Source organism: Carassius auratus, chromosome 26, assembly GCF_003368295.1.
Source record: "Carassius auratus strain Wakin chromosome 26, ASM336829v1, whole genome shotgun sequence".
Classification (NCBI taxonomy): domain Eukaryota; kingdom Metazoa; phylum Chordata; class Actinopteri; order Cypriniformes; family Cyprinidae; genus Carassius; species Carassius auratus.
This window is the reverse complement of record NC_039268.1, coordinates 4,917,736-4,924,985: the sequence shown is the minus strand read 5'-3', so window position 1 is coordinate 4,924,985 and position 7,250 is coordinate 4,917,736. Positions and strand designations below refer to the sequence as shown.

Below are 7,250 nucleotides of genomic sequence, written 5' to 3'. Positions count from 1 at the left end.
GTTGTTTAGCTATACAACATTTGACAGGCTATGTCTATGCAGGCTATATAAAGATGTATTCCCACAGTCGCCTCAGGGACATTAAGGGATTATTTGAAAAGAGTTATGCAAATACATATTTGTATCTAAATAATAAATAAATAAATGAACGAATTCTTCACATGAATCGAAGACCCAAATACAGGAATAGGTAAAAAAAAAACAAAGAAAAAAAAGTCTCTTAGAGACTAAACGTGCTCCCTTTCATTTTGTTTCCCTGAAAAGCAAAATGCATGCAAATTACTACAGCCCAGCCACTGGATTTGGAAAAAAAGGTTAATGAGATGCGTTCTCAATACAGTAGGCTATTTGAGAATTATTTGAGACCCTAACATTACTATTTGTATCTGGACAATTCTCCATCATCTCCATGGTTGCCAAATATACCTGCTTATGTTTAATAAACAGCCAGCGACGCCGTATGAAAATATTAATATTTGTGCCTGAGTAGTGTCATGTTACAGTCGTCACCAGCTGGTGACACAGCCTCACACTCTCCAGCGGTCCCAAATATTCACCTGAGCGAGTCACAGTGCGCACTGCGCATGTGCTGTAGCTCTGCACACCACACACGCGCATGCGTAGTGTGTCCTCTGGCTGTAATGCACTGCATCTTTGAGCGTCGCTGCAGCGCTGGACGCGCAGAATGTCGGTTGTGCCGACACACACCTACCCTCGGATACACGCACCTGCCGCAACAGGGAAAAAAACTACTACATCTTTCCCTTAGATTCTACACGGTATGTTCTTTAAACCCAGTTTAAATGACACGTTTAGTTCTCTAAAATACGTTTATGTTTTTATAATTATTTCTGCTGCTGAATGATTTTGTTTCTTCTAGCAGTGTCCTGTACTAGATCATGCATTCATTGACTGAATAAAATAATAATTAAATTCTCCCTCTCGCATGGTCGCTCGTGATAATAATATTCCCGCTTATATATATATATATGTGTGTGTGTGTGTGTGTGTGTGTGTGTGTGTGTGTGTGTGTGTGTGTGTGTGTGTGTGTGTGTGTGTGTGTGTGTGTGTGTGTGTGTGTGTGGATTGACAGTTGTAGTTATAGATTTTATAATTTCGCCCGTCTTTCTCTCTTGTCTTACATTTGGATATACTAATCGATCCATTATGCGTTTCCGTTTTATTAACCCTCAAGTTTTATTTCTGTAGTATTTATTGTGTGTTCTCTGTCACGCCATAGGACGCATCCCTAAAGATTAGGTTCTTACTCGTGTAACATCACGGGTCCCATGAGTCAGCTCCTATATAATCTGAACATGTTGTTTAGACTTTAATTAGAAAACTATAGCACGGTTCCTGCTCAAAAGCCTTCCGTGCCTCCTTTATTTAACTTTATTGTGTTGGACCATGGTCTGTAAACATTACATCATGTGAAATATGTCATAGTCACAGTAGGCTATCCTATAAATATGAATTCACAGGACAACTGTAAAGTACTAATGTATGCATTTGAAGGTTTCTGCTGCTGCTGCTGCTCTTTCTGATGCCCAGTAGAGACCCTTAGGGCTGTTAGTAGTGCTTTTTGTGCTGCTTTGTCACAGACTGTGGTGTGCTTTATTGTAATCCTCTGAAGCCAGCTTCTTTAGTAGCCCATCCCATTTCTCATGGTGAGATGAATTGGTGACAATCCATTCAGGAGTTCTGGAACAAAGCTTAGGGAAAAGTTTTCCCTCAGGGTGAGGTCAACGGGGGAGGGTGGTTGTCCGTTGTCACATTGCCACGGTAACACACCCTAAAGTGAGGGAACTCAATTGGTGCAAGCGCCCCCAAAGTACTGACCGGATAGATTACCGTGGTAACACTATCTCAGAATGATTGTGCTTTTGTGGAATGTTTTTTATTTATTTATTTTGTTTATTGTTTATTCCTAAATGTGCAAAGAATATTGCAGTGTACATTTGTAATCAATCACAAAAACATACACATTTAAGCTCCCATTTCTATTCACAAAAAATAACAGAAATACGTGTTATTTATATATAGAATGTTCAATATTTAAAACAAAAACAATTTGTTTATATATATATATATATATATATATATATATATATATATATATATATTCAGTTTTAATTTAAGTTTTAGTTAGTTGTTAGTTTCTTAAAATACTTTTTTGTTTGTTTTTTTGTTTCAACTTATTTTATTTCTGTTAGATCCCAGTGCAACATTTCTAGTTTTCCCATTTGTTAAGTCAAACCTTTTATATTTCATCAGTATTTCAATCGCTTATTTAATTTCGTCTTTATTTCAGTTACCAAAAAATAGTTTTTTAAAGTTTAAGCTTTAGTTAAAAACAACAACATTGTCATCATCATAGTTCCAGTTGTTGTTGTACTTAATCTGTCACAATGCTTCTAATGGGCTCTAAAGGGACTAAATTCAACAGTAAGCGTCTAGCTCTCTCATTTGCACACACGTAAACATCAGGTGTTTGGACTTCAGCTTCCCCTCACACCTGCTGTCATCATGACAACCAAAGTGCGTCCTTCCGTATGTGCCACTGGATGATTCACTTCCCTATAGAAAACTGCTCGAAGAACATCAAAAATCTTGTATTTCCTATTTTGTTCTATCAAGATGTATTAGGATGGTTTTGGTATTCTGAGAGGTTTGATTTATACCAGTGTGCTCTCTTTGTTTGCACATGAGGCCTTTTGTCACTTCATCTACAGCGATATCATTGACTTGATTGCAAATAAAAACAGACACCATTTCTACTGAACAGAGATGACATAACTGAATTCAATGATGAACTGCCTTTAACTATAATTTTGCATTATTGAGACACTGTTTTCCTAATGAATGTTGTTCAGTGCTTTGACGCAATGTATTTTGTTTAAAGCACTATATAAATAAAGGTGATTGATTGATTGATTGATGAGGCCATTTATATTTTATTGCGGTCATTTCACTGTCTACAATTACTAGTTGTTCCTATGGGGACTGAACCACTTAGTGGAATTTGTGACTGTGGGAAACAGAAAATCTTGTTCGTGGTGGAGAACAAGTAGATGTATTAGCTGTTAGCAGTGACTGTAATATGAGCATGTGTGTGTGTGTGTGTGTGTTTGTGTAATTTGCTAGTCCTCTATGGTTATCACATTGGGACCATTTTAGCAAGTGTATGTGACTTAACACTCATTTAGTTCACATTAAAGTGAAGCATGTGTATAGAATAAATGCCCACAAGCCAATATGCATCTTCAGTGATTGACAGCAAAGACCATTTACATTAGTACTGTATCCCAGTCAGTGCACTTTTCAAGCTACATTGAGTCCTGGTCCCATGTGGACAGGATAATCTTCATGACACAAAAATCTTTAAAAATTAACCTTTATGCCTTTCCCAGAAACATAAAGGACACATTCAGTTTTTTTCTTCTTCTTCTTCTCATATAGCACTTCTTCTGCCTGATGCTTTAGATCATGCTTCTGTGTGTGATGTACAGAAATTGTTGTACTTTGTGAATTAGATCATCCAGCTGGAACTTTTCTTTTTTTTTTAGGTTTAGAACTAGTTTGTCTTCTAAAGAATTCTTGAAGATTTCTCTGAGTTCTGTTTGATTACTGTATAGTTGTGTTGGGCGGTCTTTGTTGCTGCTTTATTTACCTTCTCTAATGGCCTTTCGAGATCAATAGAGCTCACTAGGCTTCGAGAAGCAAGCTTTCTCATGCTGGCCACTCACCACCTCCCAGCAACACCGATTCAGTTAAAACATCTGTCTTTACAAGTATATATTTATACATACCTTTATAAAGTGTAAGATTATTACACAGACAACTGGATTCCCTGTTTTAGTGATTTAGCTAAATTTATATTCTCATAAAGTTCTCTCAAATCGTGTCCAGATGTGTTTTATATCTGATATCTTTATATCATTGTATCTTATCTCTTCACTATAATAGCATCCTCACACTCTGTATTTGGGTCAAGCCTCACCCTGCCCCCAGCTACGGTTACATTTGATAAGCAGAAGATTCATTACAGCCGTCAGTGGAGAAATCATTGTCCTATAAAAAAAATAAAATAATAAAAAAACCTTTAACTTGTTACATTAAACATTATTATTTTAAAGATCTTTTCCACATTGTGAATGAAAGCAGGAGGATGAGTAAATATCTCCATAGGTTTTGTTCATACAGAACACTTTGATGCAGCAAACCAACATGTTCATAAACCTCGCATATGAAATAAGAAGTTCTGCAGTGTCCTTAAAAGAGTCATATCAGGGCATCGAAAATATATATATTTTTTTGACTAACTGTTTTTATTTGCCAGAAATACAGATAAAAATATACAATATAAATATATAATGCAAATATAAATTATTTATATTTTTCATTAAACGTTAAAGAAATTGTTAACTCAAGCAAGAAAATTTCTTTGTGGCTGCCAGGTTTCAGCTATAGAAGCACACAACGTCTGGTAGGTGACACTTGCTCGATCTCATTGGCTGTATTGGCTATATTGGGTATCACGTCAAAAGCAGCCTGATCAAGAGTTTTGAGTTTGTTTTGAGTTCGATTTGAGTTCGGCGATGCTCCGTCTCGATCGGGAGCAGTTACATAACCGTAATGACCCCACACAAAAGAGGGGTCGCCTGCGACAAGCCTTACTGATGCTTCTAAAATGTATTCTTATTTCATCAAAACCTCTACTATGTCTGTTGGTTTTACACCATCACATATAAAACGTATTTTTATCAGTAGAATTTACAACAATATTCCATTTTAAATAATTTCAGTTTTTAAAGTGAAAGTGACGTGACATTCAGCCAAGTATGGTGACCCATACTCAGAATTTGTGCTCTGCATTTAACCCATCCGAAGTGCACACACACAGAGCAGTGAGCACACACACACACACACTGTGAACACACACCCGGAGCAGTGGGCAGCCATTTATGCTGCGGCGCCCGGGGAGCAGTTGGGGGTTCGATGCCTTGCTCAAGGGCACCTAAGTCGTGGTATTGAAGGTGGAGAGAGAACTGTACATGCACTCCCCCCACCCACAATTCCTGCCGGCCCAGGACTCGAACTCACAACCTTTCAATTGGGAGTCCGACTCTCTAACCATTAGGCCACGACTTCCCCAGTAGTAGATAATTGTGGCCTCAGTTACTGACTGGTATGGTGCGTTCAAGTCCTCCTGGGAAGTTTGTGCGCACGAGGTGGGAAGTCGTGCTTAAGACGGCATGTGTGTTTAAGTCACTTTCGTCGGAGCAAGATGGCGGAGTACTTTCTCTTAATTTATAACACAAAAATACAGCAATGTTCTTAAACTCTTGTTCTAGAAAATGAAGAACAAAGAAATGTGCATTAGGTATACTTCGTTTTTTAATGTTTTAAATTAATTTATGAAGCCACTGCCAACTTTATTTTTAAAAGTTGCATTGTTATACTAAAATGCCATCATATGATGCATCGTTGATTAACTTACTGCACTGTAAATAGAAAAGCCTGACAATATCACAGCTAAATACCTTTAAGTATTATATATTCCGCCATGTTAATCACTGACATGCCCCCAACTTGTACAGATCGGGGCTTAAAGAAAATCCTGAGCTCCCCACTGGTATTTACGATATTGTGGTAGCGTTCATGTGCATTCAACTCATAAATATGATCTATACGAGATGACTTGAACGCACCAGTAGAGTACTTTGATGGCATCAGTAGCCTCACCAATGTTTTACACTTTGTTTTACACACAATATATAGACTACAGTGCAATTATAATGACTCAAAATATGAGAAGTTAGGAAATTAAAGTTAACTGTTTCAACTAGTGGTCAAATATCAGCCTGGGTGATATATCAGCTGATATTTGGCATTTTTCAAATATCGGCATTGGCCGATAAGTTTTTCTATTTCTTTTATTTTGATGACGCTGAGAAAGGCAGCACCTGAGCACACAGTGCTCACACTCTCTCTATTCTTTACTGTCAATGTTAATAGTTCTGTCTAATACGAATAGAAGTCTGTCTAATAATCAGAACGGTTAAACAAAGGAATTAATGTATACAAGGAGTATTATAATGATTGCTTTTATATTATTAGTAATAGAAAGGCAAACATTATGGTTTCTCATTTGCCATCAGCATTAAGCAAATACACATTTGTTTCATTTAAACAAATCTTTGAAAGATTAATAAACATTTTTGAATTTCACAAACCTTGCAAACTTGTTCCAATCCATCTTGTGAAGTCTGTATTTTTATCCAGCATGATTGCGTGTTCTCTGTGTGATGTCAGTCCATGTGAATTGAATGCTTTAAACTTTAAACTTGTGATTTCAAATTATGCTGCGCTTTATGCATTTGCCCACTGTCATATTCATGTCATTTTCTCTGTGTGCTGTATGTAAAATGAGTGTAAAATGAGTGTTACCATGGCTTTATTTGAAAAATATGATTCCCAATGCACACAAACTTCCCAGAATACTTAGTGCCCTGATGGTCAAAATGTTTACTTCCTTTTTATAAATTTTTTATTAAATATTTATTTATTTGTGAAACATACATTTATTAGTTACCATTTCAACATTATCCGGAAAAAAATGTGCGCCAAAATAAAAAAATATATCGCTGAACATTTATTTTACCATAGTAAAATTTTAATTCTGGCTTAAGTAAATTTTTCATCTCAATTTTTATTATTCATTTAATGATAAAATTAGACAAATCTACTATTATTTTAATCTTCAATCTGTTATTTAGCAGTTTTAAATTCCACTTGCGCAGATGAGATACCGTTGAAACACTGTGTTACAATATGCTATTCTGTGACATTAGCGATGTAATTTACACTATTTACTTTAATGAATTTTAATGAGAAACAACAAGAAACAGGTGAATAAAGACTGACAGTCAATGTTTAATGTTTAGAAATTATTATTTCAAGATATGTAAAGCATTTTTACTTGTTTATGTGGGCTGTCCCAAGCATGGCTGCAATGTTTTCATTGTCAAACTCTAAAATCAGATCATTTTTAATTCTTAAAAAACGCCATTATTTTATTTGAAATATATATATTATAATATTAACAAATATTTTAGTTTGTCTTGTATATTATTTATTAATTCGATCAGATAACATTTTAAGCTGTTATATGGTCATGTTACAACGTGCCCCTGAGATGTTACAATGAACCCCACCTACGGGGCATGTTGTTACATTTCACTTCCATT

General features: G+C 35.9%; 1 protein-coding gene across 1 annotated transcript in view; it reads left to right on the top strand.

The window, feature by feature from the left end:
• Positions 1 to 33: 33 nt before the first annotated feature.
• fhdc1 (FH2 domain containing 1) overlaps positions 34 to 7,250 on the top strand; it is a 30,591-nt gene continuing 23,374 nt past the window's right edge. The window contains exon 1 of the mRNA XM_026203803.1: positions 34 to 779. The gene's annotated coding sequence lies outside the window, so the exon portion shown is untranslated. The remainder of the gene's footprint in view (positions 780 to 7,250) is intronic.